The sequence below is a fragment of the Danio rerio genome, chromosome 18 (genome assembly GCF_052040795.2).
Source record: "Danio rerio strain M-AB ecotype USA chromosome 18, GRCz13ab, whole genome shotgun sequence".
Taxonomy (NCBI): domain Eukaryota; kingdom Metazoa; phylum Chordata; class Actinopteri; order Cypriniformes; family Danionidae; genus Danio; species Danio rerio.
Window position 1 is genome coordinate 53247501 of NC_141038.1, and position 16740 is coordinate 53264240.

Here is a 16740-nt window from a genome sequence, read left to right on the forward strand (position 1 = left end):
AGGTTGACATGCAAACAATATTGTGAAGTTTCACAATAAATTCAATTCACACAATCAATGCATTGACACAACCATGCACCAACAAGCTTAAAAAGAGGCAAACATTGTGTTTTTCACATAAATTAGCAGCGATGTTCCTCATTTGTAAGTCTCTCTGGATAAAAGCATCTCCTAAATGAACAAATGTAAATGCATCTTTTGCACAGACCCAAAAACAAAACTGATTATACTTGCATGGCATAAGGATTGTTTTGCTTGTGTACAAATTATAAAGCAGGTCATTTGCATGTCATCATCATCATCTAGATGGCTCGTGCATCAAAATTACCTCGCAAAAGTGGCTATTTTTAACATTTGGTCTACTCTTTTAGCATTTCAAAGGCAAATGTGAATTAACAAAGACGAGCAATTGAGGCTCATTGAGGTCAACAAAGTTTTCCCACAACAATAAACACACACACACACACAAAAAAATAAATAAATAAATAAATGTTGGAGGAAGGTAAGGTGTGCTAATGAGCTTGTGTTGCTTTAGGGCTGATCAAAAAAATCCAGATTATGAGGTGAAATCAAGCATCTGCTGATCATTTCACTCATTACTTGAAGACAGACATTACATTCCTTGTGTTATTAGTTCATTCAGCGATGGAGCTTGAAAAAAACAGGCTGAACAATAAAGTAATTGACTGGAACAGCTGTAATTTGGTTTAGATGTTCTGATTAGAGACTGGAAATGGCTGTGCTTCTGTATATTGTGTAGTCAGTGTTTAATAAACAGCGCAGTGCCTCCAGGTGATGCTTTTCAGATTTGCTTTGCATCGTTTCTTAGCTGCTTTTTCAGAAAACGCTACTGTAAATGGATATGCATTTTTATAAAATTTTATCTATCTATCTATCTATCTATCTATCTATATATCTATCTATCTATCTATCTATCTATCTATCTATCTATCTATCTATCTATCTATCTATCTGTCTGTCTATCTATCTATCTATCTATCTGTCTGTCTGTCTATCTATCTATCTATCTATCTATCTGTCTGTCTGTCTATCTATCTATCTATCTAAGCATTTTTTAAAATAAATTTTATACATACATTTATTGCTAAAACAAATTTGATGAATCATGTCTTAAAAGCATTTTGTCAATTTTCAAATTTATTTATTTATTTATTTATTTATTTATTTATTTATTTATTTCATTTTATTTACTAATTTATACATAAATGTATATATTTTTATTTTTAGCTTTGTTATAAATATTTATTTATTAATTTATACACTTACATTTATTTATTTTTATTTTCATTTATTTGTAAATTTATTCAGTAATTTATTTGTTTATTAATTCATTTGGCTATTTATTTTTATTTATTAATTTATACATATTTATTTTGATTATGCATTATTTCTTTATGTATTCATTCACTTAGTGTTTTATTTTATACAATTTATATTTTTATATTTTTAATTATTTATTAATTTAATTGTTTATTGAATCATTAATTTAGTATTTTTTTACTTTTTATGCCATTTACTTTTTACCATTTTATGCACAACATTATGTTTGTTTATATTATTTATATTTATTTTAATAATTACTCACTAATTTGTTTATTAATTTCTTAATTTAGTAAATTATTTTATTAAATCAATTTTACGTATGTTTATACAAATATACATATTTGTATTTGTATTTGTAAAATTATTAATTAATTTGTTCATTTATTTATTCATTTTATATATTTTTTTATTTTACATAATTTATACTTTGTTTATGTTCATTGTTTAAAATATTAATTAATTTATTTGTTTATATATTTACTATTTAATTTTAATTAGAAAGTTTTATACACAAATTTATATTTGTTTATTTATAATTATTTTAATAATTAATTGCTAATTTGTTTATTTATGAATTCATTAATATAGTATGTTATTTAATTTATTATTTTACTTATTTTCTACAAATTCACATATTTGTATTTTTATCTTTAAAATGATTAATTAGTAAATTTATTCATACATTTAGTATTTTAATTTATTTATATTATGCTTTGTTTTTTATAAATATATTATTTATTCAATTTTTATACATACATTTACATTTATATATTTATTTTACTTATTTAATCAATAATGTATATGCATATTATATATATATATATATATATATATATATATATATATATATATATATATATATATATATATATATATATATATATATATATATATATAAATACTCTCACACACACACACACACACACACAAATAAAATGACAAATCCTCATACTATCAGCCTCTGAAAATCAAACCCAAAACATTCCTTCATTAAAACCCAGTCAATAAAGCAGCCGTGTGCTCCTGAAATAAATAAAATGGCCTTCCTGTTAACATTTCCTCCCTGTAATAATTCAGCCATGACAAGCATGAAAACACCACCTTTCGTTTTGGCTCAATTTCCAAATCGAATTACTGATGATGGACTCTTTTGAATATGAAGCATAAACAAACATTATGCGTGTCTTTACACAGGAGCTCTCCGTGGAAATACGCTGTAATTTAATGTGGCACTTCTTCACACGTGGCCAACAGAGGCACAAAAACACAAATGCAATGCTAATTTAAAGACCGCCGCAGGCCTATTAAGACAAAAACTCTTCAATTTATTACCTGCACATGCCGTTTGCTGACATTACATTGCATTTTCAGTCACACAAGACACAAGTTAATGCGTCTCATTAATACTGAAATTAGTTATTAGATATTAGTCAATGCAGGGAATGGTTGAACGGCACTTCTTTGTTAAGACTAGTGTTGGGGAAAGTTACTTTAGGAAGTAATCCATTACAATATCGAGTTATTAGTTGCTGTTCTGGGGTACTTTTACTGGGGAATGATGTGTTACATCACACTGCAAGAAAAAAAAAAACATCCCTAAATTACAACACAGGCTCATTGTGAATATGTACCCCTGTATACATTTTTGGAGAGCACGAATTATGTATCCAGAGCTACGTATAGCTGCATTTAGTCTTTAAAACGAACGTTATGTCACGGTATAATGCTGCTGACGGCTTACCAGCTGACTGCTTACCTCCATGTAGATTGCTATTCCACTTTTACCAGTTTGCTCAGTAGCTCGCTGCGTTCATTGGAGGACTTGTGATGAAAAGAGGAGTTGGCCACGACAACAGGGTGCGAGTCTGGCAAAGAACGCTTCCAGAAAGCAGGTAAAACAAAAACAAAAGCCAAAAAAATAAAATAAGCAAGTAAATAACAGGTTGAGAATGTGGTCAAATATGAAAATGTGGTTAAATTCAGGCTTTTCTTTTTCTGGATTGCTTTTGAAAACACTATTGGTTGGGTTTTAGGGAAGTGGGAGGGTGGGGGATCAGTCAGTTGGTCAGTCAGTCGCCTTTGGTGGATTTTTTTTGAGAACAGCATCCACATTCCGCTGTGGCGCCCCCAGATTAATAAAGGGACTAAGTCGACAAGAAAATGAACGAATGAATGAAAAACAAGATTATTAATTCAATATTTCTAAAACAAAACAATATACTTTGCTTGTCTTTAAAATGCTTCCTGATTTAATCGTGTTTAGATATTTGGACTAGAAGCAAGACAAAAACTAAGTGAGAAAAGCGTTTATTTTCAGTGTGGTGTTTCCTCCAGCTGTTCAGACATTTATATACGATACTAAAATAGCACATCTTCTAAATAAAACCAAGAAGATGGCAATAATTCACAACATTCCTGTGAATCACAAGAGTGTTTTACAGCCTCGACAGCTCGCGATCAGGCACAAATATAGAGAGTTTAATTTCAAGTTTTCATAAGTACACTCCCTGACAAAAGTCTTGTGGTGGATCTCAGTTATCAGAGCAGCAAATAATAACTTATTTACTGGTTGATCGTGTGTGAAAGTGTGAGAAGGTGGATTTCTCTGCTGGATCATCTGTTGATCTGCATCACCAATACTGCAGAAGACCTACTGGAACCAGCATGGACACAAGATTCTCACAGAAATCAGTCAAGTCTGGTGAAGGAGACATCATGGTTTGGTGTTCAGTCAGTATGGAGAGATCTGCAGAGTGGATGATCAACATCAACAGTCTGAGGTATCAAGACATCTGTGCTGCCCATTACTAGGCTCACACAGAATCTGTGCATGCGGAAATTTTGGCCCATCATTGAGTCTTTATTTACTTGTGTAAATGTGTGTAAATTGATATTGATTCAGTTTTTAAATTACTTCCAGTAATCTTATTGAGTAATATGAAAATGTTTATATGATTTATTCACAGTATAGTTTGTATAGTATTTTTTACTGTCTTTCAGTAAATATATTATATGATATTATATGACTTGCTTTGTTTACCAAATAAGTGGATCTAGATGGATTTGCATTGTAAACATTACATAAAAGTTAAAAAGTTATTACTTTAAAATTTCATATATTGAGTTTTTAAGTTCTTCCAACATAATTCTGCATAAATACGCAGATTTTTTTTACAATATTTTTCGGAGAAATAGCAAAAGATGCCCTGTCCATTACATTACAAAACACAGAAGAGGGCAAATTCTTCAGGAGGGCAGAGCTGCTCCTCATATTTCCAGAGCCGGTGTGCCCATAAAGGCGACATAGGGGTCAGGGCGGTGTCTGCAACACCCCCCAAACTACACCCTCCCTTCGGTCCTCACTTTCATCCACTGCACCCACATGCCAGTCATAAGCTGAGCACCAGTTCAGCTTGCTCCGGTCCTGCATACTTCCGTCTTCACATCAAAGCTCCTGAAAGCAAAGAGGGTCAAGGATTGGCCAGCCCAGTCACCAGACATGAACATTATTGAGCTGATGAAGGAGGAGGCGTTGAAGATGAACACAAAGACTCTTGATGAACTCTGGGATCCTGCTGAAGCTTTCTTCACCATTCCAGATGACTTTATTAATCAGTGATGTGAGTCATGTCAGAGATGTATGGATGCAGTCCTCCAAGCTCATGATGGAGTCAGACACAATATTCATTCTGTCTCCACTGCAGCAGGACTTTATATTCTATACTGGACATTATTGAAGGTTCAGTGATGAGACTTTAGTCTGAGCAGAGTCAGACCTTACTGTCCTCATCAAATCAGTCAACATCAAGACATGATCAGATTTTATTGAGCTCAAATAAGCAAAATCTAGAGGCCTTCACCTGACATAGAGACACTTCTGATAGCAGATGATCAACTGGAAGTGAACTTATTATTTGCTCTTCCTAAAACTTGAATAGGCGACAAGTCTTCTGTCAGGTAGTGTAAACGCATGCTTCTACATGACTTTATAACACAGCTTTTCCTGTACAGAGAATAAAAGACACTCCGGCAGGCATTGGAGAAGGCAAAAAAAGAAACTGCAGCGACAACACAAAACAGAAAATTGAAAAGATAATTGCGTTTGATTGCAGAGGAAAGAGTAATTGTGTTCTGTCCAGCTGTGAGGCTTTTACTGTAGGTCGAAGATCTGCGCGTTTGTTTTCTCATCAAACACACCAGTAAAGTCCTTATCAGAGGCTGTATACAAATAACCATCACCCCCTCATTTAGACCAATAACAGAAGGGATAAATGAGTCTAGGAAGTTCATGGTAAATTGCACACTTGTCTAAGAAAATCAATGCAATTCTACGGTTGCCAGATCCATCATTTTATTGCAGAATTTGCTCTAGTTTTAACCACATTTTTATTGCATGGGTTTAACATATTGCAGCAATTCTGTGTTATAGCAGTGTTGGGTAAAATTTTTTTATAAATAATAATTGCATAATTATAATTGTATTTAAATTATTATTTTTTAAAATAAATTACTTAATATTTAATTACAACAGTTAATGATTCACTGATTCAAATGATCAGATAAGAGTGAGTCTCCAGGTAAGGATTCACTGATTCAAATGACCAGATAAGGGTGAGTCTCCAGTTAATGATTCACTGATTCAAATGATCAGATAAAAGTGAGTCTCCAGGTAATGATTCACTGATTCAAATGATCAGATAATAATGAGTCTCCAGTGAATGATTCGCTGATTCAAATGATCAGATAAGAGCGAGTCTCCAGTTAATGATTCAATGATTCAAATGATCAGATAAGAGCGAGTCTCCAGTTAATGATTCACTGATTCAAATGATCAGACAGTAGCGAGTTTCCAGTTAATGATTCACTGATTCAAATGATCAGATAATAGCGAGTCTCCAGTTAATGATTCACTGATTCAATTTATCTGGTCTAAGCAATGCTTCCATTAATGATATGTTGATTCAAATGGTCCAGTTATTGAGTGAGTTTCTAGTTAACAAAACAGTGATTCAAATAATTCAGTCAGAGCGAGGCTCCAGGTAATGATTCAATGATTCAAATGATCAGATAAGAGCAAGTCTTCAGGTAATGTTTCGGTGATTTAAATGACCCAGTCAAAGCAATGCTCCAGTTAACGAATCAATGATTCATATAATCAGTCAAAGTGAGTCTCCAGTTAAAAATCACTGATTCAAATGATCTGATAAGAGTGAATCTCCGGTTAATGATTCACTGATTCAAATTATCTGAAAAGAGTGAATCTCCGGTTAATGATTCGCTGATTCAAATGATCTGATAAGAGTGAATCTCCAGTTTATGATTCACTGATTCAAATAATCTGAAAAGAGTGAATCTCCGGTTAATGATTCGCTGATTCAAATGATCTGATAAGAGTGAATCTCCAGTAAATGATTCACTTATTCGAATCATCTGATAAGAGTGAATCTCCGGTTAATGATTCACTGATTCAATTGATTCAGTTAATACAAAATATTTAAAAATAATTCATTGTTACTACCTCTTCTTTAATTTCTATATACTCTGTAACATTGTGATGATGTGACACTGTTCATGTTGTCTAATTTCATAGGCAAACAATATAAAGCAAACAAATCATTTCTAGCTGACATCAAATATAATTTAGGGATGTATGAATGGTTGTCAGTAGATTAAATAAAAGGTCATAAAGGGATGCATAAATGTCTTTATTTAAGCAGTCCTGATCCAGTATCTCTGCTCACTGAGCATTAAAGCTGGTCTGGTTAATATCTCTGCGACTGTGGAGGTTTTCTGCTGACTGTTGTGCAAAGTTCTGCTTTTCAATCCTTTTAATGAGTCACTTTTGCTTTAGTGTGCAGTGGCGAGATCTGAGAACTTTATGTCCATTTGAGGAAAAGCAAAGTGAAGTAACGGCCTTCTTATGTGCAGATTTGCCTTGGGTAATCATTTTTTGCGATGCCTTGAACACACACACACACACACACACACACACACACACACACACACACACACACACACACACACACACACACACACACACACACACGCTCTCTGAACTTTTTTAAACCAATATGGATTAACTTTAAAATCAAAATCACTTGCTGTAGATGTAATTGCTTGCGTGACTTAAAATAGTTTTATGTCAAGCAAGTAAATAAATAAATAAAACAATTGTCAAAATAAATATCTAACATAGGGTAAAATAAATAAGTAAATGTTTATTTTGACAATAGTTTGATCTTTATTTACTTATTTCTTTATTTTACCCCATTATTAGAGATTTATTTTTGACAATTGTTTGAAATCTAATATAGAATAAAATAAATATATAAATACGTAAATAAATAAATAAGTGAATTCAAACAACAGTCAAAAATAAATATCTATCTATCTATCTATCTGTCTATCTGTCTGTCTGTCTGTCTGTCTGTCTGTCTGTCTGCCAGTCCGTCCATCCATCCATCCGTCCGTCCGTCCGTCCGTCCGTCCGTCTATCTATCCATCTATCCATCTATCCATCTATCTATCTATCTATCAGAAAGAAAACAAAATAAATTTTTCTAGAGATATTTAAATATGTAATTTGTATCATGTACTTCTATATTTTATATCGAAATAAAAGCATTTTCTCAAATACATGCATGTATTAAATGTATACATGCATAATAAATATACACGCACACACACTTATAATGTCAAAACAAACTTGTTTTAGATGTAATTAATCCCAATAGATTTTTGCCCAGCATAGCAATATAAACACACACACACACACACACACACACACACACACACTGAAGAGAGAGAGAGAGAGAGAGAGAGAGTCCAGTGGTTTATGATGATCTACAGCCCAAAGGTCAGACAGGTAATGCAACTCCATAACAACTGTTGGCTTTGGCTGTTTCTGCTCCATTACGCTGTGAGACGGGCCTTGATTGAACCGTTAAATAAGCCGTGCACATTTTTCCAGCAGAAGCAAGGTGTGTGTGTGTCTGTGTGTGTGTAAGTAATGGTGTTCTCCAGCAAAAGGATGAAGTGTTTGTGAGTTTGTGTGTGTGTGTGTGTGTGTGTGTGTGTGTGTGTGTGTGTAATGGTGTTTTCCCGCACAATGGCTGTAGTGATCTGGAAATGTCCATCTACATCTGTCTGACATTTAAAGTCTCCTGTCCTCGTGTATGGGAACTGACAGATCTCTGCATGTGTTTGACAGACATTCGTTCATCCCTTTGGCTTATTCTCTATTTCAGGGGTCGCCACATCGGAATAAACTCATCCAGCATATGCTTTATGCAGCTGATGCCCTTCCAGCCATTCTCCCCGTGTTGGTGTGGGTTTCCTCCGGGTTTCTCCGGTTTTCCCCACAGTCCAAACACATGCGCTATAATAAACTAAATTGGCCGTAGTGTATGAGGGAGTGTGTGTGAATGAGTGTGTATGTGTCACAGTCACCAACGATCTAGCCAATGCAGATCGCTGGAGAACTACAAACCTGCCAGCAAAAGAACTACATATCCAGTCATGCACCACTCACACACTTGGCCTTGATTACAAGGACTTTTTATACAGCACACACACACTTCAGGGCTGGTTTTGTTTGCAGTATTGTGAACTTTACGGCGTGGTTTGCTTGCCTTGTTTTGTCGTGTTAGACCCTTGTCTTGTTTTATTGTTTATTCCTGTATGCCGCCTGTCTTTCACCTCTTTACTGACCATGACTATAGATTTCCTGTGTTCATTTCTTTGCCCCCGTGTTGACCGATGCTTGCCTGACCACTCAGTAAACCTGCATTTGGATCCACACCTCGGCTGTCAGCATCCCTTATCACATTACAGTGTGGGTGTTTCCCAGTGCTGGGTTTTGGCTGGAATGGCATTATCTGTGTAAAACATATGCTGGAGTAGTTGGTGGTTCATTCAGCTGTTGTGACCCCAAATGAATAAAGAGACTAAGCCGAAGAAAAATTAACGATGATTACAATAACAACAACAACAATAATAATAATAATAATAATAATAATAATAATAATAATAATAATATTAATAATAATAAAAATATGGATGATAACAACAACAACAACAATAATAATAATAATAATAATAATAATAATAATAATAATAAACAATAATAATGATGATGATGATGATAATAACAACAACAACAACAATAATAATAATAATAATAATAATAATAATAATAAACAATAATAATAATGATGATGATGATGATGATGATAATAACAACAACAACAACAACAATAATAATAATAACAATAATAATATTATTAATATTAATAATAAACAATAATAATAATGATGATGATGATAATAACAACAACAATAAATAATAACAACAGGTTCATTCTGATGTGGCGACCCTGAATAATAAAGGGACTAAACTGAAATGAAAATGAATGAATAATAATAATAATAATAATAATATTAATATTAATAATAAACAATAATAATAATGATGATGATGATAATAACAACAACAACAACAACAATAAATAATAACAACAGGTTTATTCTGATGTGGCGACCCTGATTAATAAAGGGACTAAACTGAAAAGAAAATGAATGAATAATAATAATAATAATAATAATAATAATAATAAAAATAACAATAAAAAATAATAATAAACATGCTGATGATGATGAGAATAATAATAATAATAATAATAATAATAAATATTATTATTATTGTTATTATTCTCATCATCATCATCATGTCCATAATTATTATTTTTATTGTTATTATTTTTATTTTCATTATTAATATTATTATTATTATTATTATTAGTCTCATTATCATCATCATGTTCATTATTATTATTTTTTATTGTTATTATTTTTATTTTTATTATTATTATTAATATTATTATTATTATTATTATTATTACTATTATCATTATTATTATTCATTCATTTTCTTTTCAGTTTAGTCCCTTTATTAATCAGGGGTAGCCATAGCAGAAACATCCATACACACTCATTCACACTCATACACTATGATCAATTTTAGCCTACCCAATTCACCTGTACCGCATGTCTTCGGGGCAAACCGCGGGGGACACCGGAGCACCTGGAGAAAACCCACCCGAACATGGAGAGAACATGCAAACTCCACACAGAAATGCCAATTGACCCAGCTGAGGCTCGAACCAGCGACCTTCTTGATGTTCTTGGCGAACATGCACCCCACCGCATCGCCTTCTAATAATAATTATAATAATAAATGCATACATACATGATTACATTACTATATATTATCAGTATATTGCTATTTTAGATGTACAATTAATCTTTGCCCATCACTAGTAAAAATGCAATAATGCTCAAGTCTGCAGGCTGTCAATCAGAATCTACACTCATATTCGTTTTGTCCTCCAAGCAATCTGCTTTATATTGATTTAGAAACTACTGATTGCTCTCAAAGTAAAGCACAGACACCTGGTATTTCTCCAGGCCTTTATTTGAATACTTCAGCATTTTCACCCACAGGAGACACACAAATGCATAATCTTTACCAGAGGAAACTCATATTAACCCAGTCACTGCATTACCTGCTCCATTACTCATCAGAAATTTAGCAACTGCAATTTCATTTTGACTTCTGTCAGTGAATTGAGGGAGATTAAACTTTCACACACACTCCACAGTAAACGCTAACTAATCTTGTTAAAGGTGTGTGGGATTGAAAAGAGGAGCATGAATAAAAGTCTACAGTGGAAAAGAGCGGAAGTCATGCGAGGATGTTGAAGACGCTTTCATTTAGTGCAGTGCATTAATTAAGATGAGCACAATGAGTGAGGATTCTTCAGGTTTAATTCATTTGTCACAGGCGCTTTATTATATTACATATTTAAAATTGTGCTCTGTGTTGTAGTGCAGTCTATAATTAAAGGTGTTTTGTTTGATTGAAAGGGAAATGGATGATAAAATAAAGTAAAATATTAAAAAATATATATATTATTCTTTAAAAAGCTACACCTATTTTATGAAGTCATTTTACTTTGCCTTGATATAAGAATGCTTACGTATTTTTACAGCTAAATATGACCAAAAATTTTTTTTTTTTACAAATATTTTTTTAAATTATTTTCAAATATTTACAAAATTACTTTTTTTTAATAAATTACTTTGATATACAAAAATGTACCTAAAAGGAAAATGGATTAATTTTCCTTACCCTATTGTTAGATATTTATTTTTGGCAATTTATTTATTTATTTATTTATTTATTTATTTATTTATTTATGTATTTATTTATTTGTTTTGTTTATCTTACATTATGTTAGATACTTATTTTTGGCAATTTATTTATTTATTTATTTGTTTGTTTGTTTGTTTATCTTACATTATTTCAGATACTTAATTTTGGCAATTTATTTATTTATTTATTATTTATTTATTTAATTAATTATTTTTATTCATGTATTTTTATTTGTTTGCTTGTTTGTTTATTTATTTATCTTACAATATGGTAGATATTTATTTTTGTCTACTTATTTATTTATTTATTTATTTATTTGTTTGTTTGTTTATCTTACCCTATGTTAGCCATATATTCATTTTTGGCATTAATTTATCTTATTTTAAATTTAAAATTTTATTTATCTATATTTTAGTCAGACAGATAGATAGAGAGAACAAACACATATGAAAGGGAATAGTTGTTTCAGGATGATTGTATTAGCATTAATAAGACAGATGGCTGAAAACAACAGAGCAAAGATCCAGTGCAGAGGTGTTCATTAAATATGTTCTGTCTTTGTGTCTTTTAAACTTCTCTCTTTGCATTTCCCTCATGCATATTCTCTTCCAGCTGACACAATTTTTGTTAAACCACAGAAGGAGCGACTCAAAAAAAAAAATGTGTCTATGAAAATTCATTAAAGAGGCAATGTGATGCTTTTATTTAAAAAAAGCCTTGCTTTTGTTCATTTGGTGTACTAAAATGTTTTATCACATATACAGTACACTACCTAACAAAAGTCTTGTCCCCTATCCAAGATTTAGGAACAACAAATAATAACTGCACTTCCAGTTGATCATTTGGTATCAGAAGTGTCTTAAATGAAAGGCGAAGGCCTCTAGACTTTGCTTATTTGAGCACAACAAAATCTGATCATGTCTTGATGTTGACTGATTTGATTAGGACAGTAAGGTTTGACTCTGCTTAGACTAAAGTCTCATCACTGAACCTTCAATAATGTCCAGTATAGAATATAAAGTCCTGCTGCAGTGGAGACAGAATGAATATTGTGTCTGACTCCATCATGAGCTTGGAGGACTGCATCCATACATCTCTGACATGACTCACATCACTGATTAATAAAGTCATCTGGAACGAAGAAGAAAGCGATCAGCAGGACTCCCAGAGTTCATCAAGAGTCTTTGTGTTCATCTTCAACACCTCCTCCTTCATCAGCTCAATAATGTTCATATCTGGTGACTGGGCTGGCCAATCCTTGACCCTCTTTGCTTTCAGGAGCTTTGATGTGGAGGCTGAAGTATGAGGAGCGCTATCCTGCTGGAGAATTGTCCCTCTCCTGTGGTTTGTAATGTAATGGGCAGCACAGATGTCTTGATACCTCAGGCTGTTGATGTTGATCATCCACTCTGCAGATCTCTCCATACTGACTGAACACCAAACCATGATGTCTCCTTCACCAAACTTAACTGATTTCTCTGAGAATCTTGTGCCCATGCTGGTTCCAGTAGGTCTCCTGCAGTATTGGTGATGATTGGGATGCAGATCAGCAGATGATCCAGCAGAGAAATCCACCTTCTGAGACTTTCACACATCATCAACTAGAAGTAGAGTTATTATTTGCTGCTTGTACAATTGAGATCCACCACGAGACTTTTGTCTGGTAGTGTACTGTACACCAATTCAGTAGCTCTATTCTCAGTTTGTCTGAAACAATGCTAAAAATTATACAGTATAAGTGTAACCTGGTTAACCTCAAGTGTCCCTAATAACGATATATGGTGAATAATCAATTTATTTTTCCCAGAAGCACAACACTTCAATATTGGTGCATACACATTTTAAATTTAAAAAATACTATTGGTTACCATGAAAGTCTGACATTTATTTTATGGTTTGTACTGTATTTTTTAACATTGGTTTTGTTACGATGTAAAAGGTAAACACAAACAGCTAAAAATCATAAAATATTAATATGCATCTTGATATATAAGTGCACATTGACAATCCAGTTCTTATTTCTTGCACAACTCTCATAAGAGAACAGAAAAAAAAATCCATAATAGCAGGTATGAAAAAGCCAGAGGAAAATAAAAACAGCAGCACACCTCTTCAAATAGTTTGAAAGCTTCAGAAATGGCAGTGGAAAAGCGATCAACAAACACATTAGTCTACAGAAAAAGCCATTAATGCAAGAATAAGACGCTGGCGGATCGCAACTGAAAGCTTCTGAAGTATTAAAAGCCCAAATTATGAATCTGTCAGCTGAAATCTAAATTCAAAAACAATCTAAATATTTTAAAGCGTAATTCAATATCTCTCTCACACACACACACACACACACACACACACACACACAAACACACACACAAACACACACACAAACACACACACAAACACAAACACACACACAAACACACACACAAACACACACAAACACACACACACACACACACACACACACACACACAAACACACACACAAACACACACACAAACACACACAAACACAAACACACACACAAACACACACACAAACACACACACACACACACACACACACACACACACACAAAGTGGAGCGCTGGTAGGAAATGTCAAATCCTTTCACACTTGCAATGAAATGAAAGGGCGTTTCAGAAGAAATGCATAAGTTAATCAAGACCTATATTGGATTTTATTACACAATGGCTGTGTTTTTATATAGTGAAGCTGTTAAGTTTAATATTCTCTGCAAGCTTGACCTCATAAAATATGCACAATGAATCTTCTTCTTCTTCAGCAGCATTGTTGTGCTGCTCTCCTCTGCATGCATATTATATGTGCAGCATTCAGAGACCGTCCCATTTCTCGCCTTCATATCTCAGAAGAAAACAAGCTTGGTGATCATTCTGTTGCTTTTGTCTTCGTTCAATCCTGACACGTCAACATTATTCCTTAAAATGACTATTTCATAAAGTGTTCAGATGCGACTCGTGTAACATGTAAAGCGTGGCAAATACAGTGCAGTAAATAAGAATTGAACACGCCGCCAATTTTCTCAGAAGACATACACTCAGCGGCCACTTTATTAGGTACACCTGTCCAACTGCTCGTTAATACAAATGTCTTTATCCACCAATCACATGGCTGCAACTCAATGCGTTTAGGCATGTAGACTGCTGCAGTTCAAAGCGAAAATCAGACTTTGAACGTGGCATGGTTCCTGGTGTGAGTATTTCAGAAACTGCTGATCTACTGGGATTTTCACGCACAACCATCTCTAGGGTTTACAGAGAATGCTCCGACAAAGAGGAAATATCCAGTGAGCGGCAGTTCTGTGGGCGCGAATGCCTTGTTGATGCCAGAGATCAGAGGAGAATGGCCAGACTGGTTCCAGCATGGCATCATGAATGTGCAGCTGACAAATCTGCAACAACTGTGTGATGCTATCATGTCAATATGGAGCAAAATCTCTAAAATATTTCCAGTATCTTGTTGAATCTATGGCGCAAAGGATTGAGGCAGTTCTGAAGGCAATGGTAGGTTCAACCTGCTACTAGTAAGGTGTACCTAATAAAGTGGCCAGTGAGTGTATTTCTAATATTGCCATTGATTTGAATTTTTTACTGGATGTTGGTAACAACCAAAGAAATCCATATATGCAAAGAAAACAGAAGTAATTCGTTTACAAGGGAAGTTATGTGTAATAAAATTAAATAATGCACAGAAAACATATTAAACACACAAAGAAAGGAAGGTGTAGAAAGACATGGAAATCCCAGACAGCAGCTGAAATCTCTCAGTAGTTCTTCAGCAAGCCTCTGCTCTTCCGCAGTGTAAATGAATATCAGCTGCTTCAGTCCAACATCTACATTAGCAGAAGGATGAAGATGAATCCAGGGTGGACATTTCAGCAAGACAATGATCCAAAACACAGCCAAGGAGACTCTCAGATGCTTTCAGAGAAAGAAAATCAAGCTGTAGAATGGCCTAACCAATCACCTGACCTCAATCCAATATAAAATACAACATAAAGCTCAGATTTGTTAGACGAGACCCACAGAACTATTAAGATTTCACAACAGTGGAATGATCCACCAACTATTCTGGCGTTTTACACAGCGGATGCCCTTCCAGCCACAACCCAGTACTGGAAAACGCTCATACACACTCACATTCACACACTCTAGCCAATATAGTTCATCAACTTCCCTATAGCGCATGTCTTTGGACTGTAGGGGAAACCAGAGCACCTGAAAGAAACTCCATACAGAAACGCTAACTGACCCAGCCGGGACTTAAACCAACAACCTTCCTGCTGTGAGATGACAGTGCTAACCTCTGAGCCACTGTGACACTAATAATAATAATTATTATTACTATAATAAATGTTATTTAAAGGCACCTTTCTTGACCCTCAAGGTACATGTCAATAAAACCCAATTCAATAATGGACATCATACTAAAAGATGTACAATCTCTGATTTACCTTAAGCAGAAGCTGCTCTTCAGATCTGTAGGAGTCAGGTTGAAGACTCTTTGGGACTGAAAAAGTAAAAAAGCTCATACTTTCCTGATTGAGTGTTGATAACGGAGAGAGAAAAGTGTCAGATTTGTTTTAAAGTATTAAGACTCAAGGTCTCGCGTCAGACAAACAAATCTGCTGTCAGAAGAAGCTGAAGATGAGAGAAAACAGGTTATGCAGGTTCACTATCTGCTGTCAGTCTGTCAGCCTTATTTTTCTAACGCGTTACGAGTGAAGGTAAAATAAAAATGTCTCTCACCTCAGGAAAAGGTCAGACATTAGGTGTTCCCCGTCCAGATGCTTGTTTATTCTCCACACTTCACATTTAATCAGAAGTGTTGTGAGTCTGGGTTAACACCAATGCTAAGCTCTATTTTTGTTGTTGTTGTTTTGTTTAAAATAATGTTCAATTATAAATGCATGAGGCGTCCTTTCTGAATCTGTGCTGGCATTTGCAGTAAACAATTAATAACAATCACTGCGGCATGCATCTTTAATGAGAGTGTTAACTGGAGAATCACTCTGACTGCATCACTGATTCAAGAATCTATCTGACACCATCATTTAAATTACTGAATCATAAACTCGCTCTGGCTGGAAGATTTGAATAACTGAATCAGTATCTGGAAACTTGCTCTGACTGGATCATTTGAATCACTGAAGTTTTAACTAAAGGA

General features: G+C 33.8%; 1 long non-coding RNA gene across 1 annotated transcript in view; it reads right to left on the reverse strand.

Annotated features, from left to right (window-relative positions):
* The window catches only part of LOC147839840 (uncharacterized), an 88222-nt gene that overhangs the window by 46797 nt on the left and 24685 nt on the right, over positions 1–16740 (reverse strand). The window lies entirely within an intron of this gene.